Consider the following 3,606-nt stretch of genomic DNA (forward strand, 5'->3'; position numbering starts at 1 on the left):
GGGGGCGACAAGGGACACCAATTAGTATACAGAGGTAATCTGAGGGTAGAGGGGAGAGCTGGGAAATGGAATTCTTCTTCCTCCCCTGTGCCTTCTCTTCCCTCCCTTCTTCCAGCGCCCTGTGAAGGCACCTTGTCTCCTCCCACCCCCACTCCCTTTGCCAGTAGCCTCTCCCTTCTCACTTTATTGAAATGCCTTTGGCTGGCTCTGTCTCCCACCCCTGTCAGATTGTGCCCCCTTGCACCTGGTGACCCAGATTCCAATGTCTCCTCACCCAGACCGTTGGCTCCTTGAAGACAGACCAGAGCCTGTAGTTTGGGGTCCCAGCCCCAGCATGAAGAAATGAAAGCTGACTGAGTGGACTTGGTGAAGGGTCTGGGCCTGCTCCCGGGAGGGTCCTCACTGGGCACAAAGAGTCAGCCAGCCACCAATCCTCAGGCACCTGCTGACCCCCTGCAGTGTGCTAGGCACTGTCCTGGATGCCAGCCAGGCAAGGGGGAAATGACAGGAATGTCCCTTTTCTCTAGCTCTGATCTCAGGGCTTTGCACATAGTAGGTGCTTATGGCACTCTGGGGCACGTGAGCTGCTCTGCTGAAGGGACATTTCTGTGAGTCATGTGGCTGGCTCGGGGCTTGTGCCCACCGATGAGAAGTCACCGTACTTTTATCGGGATGGAGAATGTTTACCAAGATTCCCTCCAGCTGGTCCACAAGGGACCAATCCTGCTCCTATGTCTTCTCTCACTAAAGAGCCCGCGTCCAAGTGGGCAAATTGAGGCTCCCCGGGGCCACTGGGAGTTGGGGGAGGGGTGTCTCTCTCAGGAGACAGTGGACTTTCCCAGACCCCTCCATTTGGGCACACGTCCAATAAACATCCTTTTTCCTGGGAACATGAGGACATGGCCTGATCTTATTTCTTCCTTCTGGTCTTGCAGGGGTGCCCAAGATGGGCTATGTCCGTCTCCTGTCCCAGGCTCAAGGAGGCCCTCTGAGTCCACGGCCAGGATGATCCTATCCCAGACCCCTTCCAGGTGGTCTAGGAGGTGGACTGAGCCTGCTGGGGATCCAGTAGGGGAGGGGTCCATCCTCTCCATCCATGGGGCAGGGGGAGGTGCTGGAAGCAAGTGATTCTGCCAAACAACCTATTCAACAAATACTAAGTGTGTACTAGGCATAGAGCACTAGAGCTAGGTAGATGGGGAAACTGAGGCCCAGAGAGGGGAAGGGACCTACCAAGGCCCTTCAGCTTAGTAAGAGGCCAAGCAGGGGGCAGAGCCCAGCCAGCTTGCTTCCCCATCCTGTGTTCTCTCCACCATATGATACTATTCTTTTACAGATGGGGAAACTGAGGCTCAGAGCAGGGAAGGGTCTAGCCCAAGGTGCCTCAGTCAGCACCCTGCCCAGCCACCCCACACTGGATCCTTCTCTGACCCCTGCCCTCTCCTGGGCTGGCTCCTGGGGTGAGCGGAAGGGCTGCTGCAGGGTGGCTGAGCCCCCAGCGGGTGACCACAGGACAAGGGCTCCTTGTTCCAATCTGGGAGCCTTGCGTCAGCCAGCTGGGCCGGCAGCATTCAGCCAGATGAGCCTGATGTCATGTCTCAGCTGCCGGTCACAGACAACCACCTCCATTGTGGGGGACTTCCAGTGAGGCAGGGCCCCAGCTGCCTGGGGGCCTTGGGGGCCCAGGAGAGTGGTGAGGAAGGCCGGCTTCCTTCGAATATGGAGGGGGCGGGGATTAAGGAAGCAGGTCCAAGGTCACTGTGGGTCTGAAGGCCTGTGGAAACCCTCCCATCCTCCTCCTTTGAAGGACACTGAGGCCCAGAGGGGCTGGAAAGCTCCTTGCCTGAGGCTGGAGCTGGGATTCCAGGGCCAGGGCTTTGGTTCCAGGCCTGAAAGAGCTTCCTAGAGAAGAAAATGGCAAAACTCCATGGCAACTGCCCACAGCAAAGTCGAGAACCAGCTGACACCCCTCTCTTAGCACATTTCACCCCAGAAAATGGGAGTCATTCAGGGGATTGGAAACAGATTTGGTCCTTCTGTGGCCCAGCAGCACCTTCCTCCCTGTCCCGAGGGTCCCTGCCCACTATGCCCTGGACCCCGTCTCCCTTCCCACACAGAGGGCTGCACCGCTGCCTACCGCTCCTTTGGCCTTTGGGGTGGAGGGCACCTCTTCCTTTGCTCTGGAATGCCCTCGCCCAGTACCATCTTACCAATGAGGGCACGTCCCTCTCCTCAGTAGGCAACGAACCTCAGAGTATACCGCCTGAGTGACCTTGGGCAAGTCCCTTTCCCTGGCTGGGCCTCAGTTTCCTCATCTGTAAAATGTTAGTCCCTAAGATTCCTCCATCCTGACATGTCAGCCCTGAATGTTTCTTGTACTTGGGTGATTTCCAGGAAAGGAAGACTGCTGGTTTTTTATGTCTAAGCGAGACATGAAACAGGAAAAAAACAGCTGGGTACATCATGACCTCGAGATTCCCCTCCAGCAGCTGAGGGCTGGGCCCCTGCTGATCTGTCCTGCCTGGGCCCCCAGGGGACGGTCAGGGGCAGCTGTTCTGATGAAGCCTGGAGGAGGAAGCCTGGCTGGGGAGGTCTGGGGGTGCTGAGGGAACATGGGAGAGGTCATGGTGGTCACCTGTTCTTTCTGTTGGGCTGGAGTCTGGAAGATTTTTTCATGATCTCATCTGAGGCTGAGAGATCAGCGGACAGGGTAAAGAACACCTTCCTCACAATTGCAGCCATAGCTGAGGGAACTGGGCTTGCTTGGGAGGGAGTTGAGTCTGCCTCCCTGGAGGCTTGCCCCGCTGGCTGCTTTAGGTAGAGGTTGAATGGGCAGACCCACAGCAGGGGTCCCAGTAACTCAGTGGAGATGGAAGGAACTTCAGAAGGAGCCCCCTCCACATAGGAAGGTCACCCCTGGCTGACGGTCCTCCACACTCTGCCTGGAGTGCTACGGAATCCATTCCCCCTCATCTCCTGCTGGGCAACTTTGGCCCTTGTGATCTCTGGCCTAATCTTGGGCCTCAGCTCTGATGAGTCTCCTGTTGGACTAACAGTCAGTCAGTCAATAAACACTGATGAAGCCCCTACTATGTGCCGGGCCCTTGGCTAAGTACTGGGGGTACAAAGAAAGGCAAAAGTTAGTGCCTGCCCTCAAGGAGCTCCCAGTCTGATGGGGAGATAACCCACAGAAAGGGGCTGGGAAGTGGGGGACGCAAAACCTTGGCCGAGTCTCTTCCCCTCTCTGGATCTGGCGTCCCTGTCTCCAGGGTTTCGATCCTATGCTCAAAGGCTTTTCCTGACCTACAGGCCCTGAGAAAATAGCCCCCCACCTGACCACTGCCCCCTAGCTGGAATGAAAAAGGCTCCGTAGCAGAGTGCAAGTACAAGAAACACTGACAGTGTCTGTGTGCACGTGTGTGTGGTGCGTGTGTGTGTGTGTGTGTGTGTGTGAGGAAGCTTGTAACGATGAGGGAGGATAAGGAGGGGGCAGGCCCAGCAAAGAGTGGGGAGGCTGCCTCCCCAGGAGTCTCTGGCCAGCCGGCTGTGCCGCCCTGGTCACACACACTGCCCACCCTTGCACCCCTCTGGATGTCTCCCTTACGC

Source organism: Petaurus breviceps, unplaced genomic scaffold (assembly GCF_028583685.1).
Source record: "Petaurus breviceps papuanus isolate PSGF00001 unplaced genomic scaffold, PetGlider_PUasm1.0 559, whole genome shotgun sequence".
Classification (NCBI taxonomy): Eukaryota; Metazoa; Chordata; class Mammalia; order Diprotodontia; family Petauridae; genus Petaurus; species Petaurus breviceps.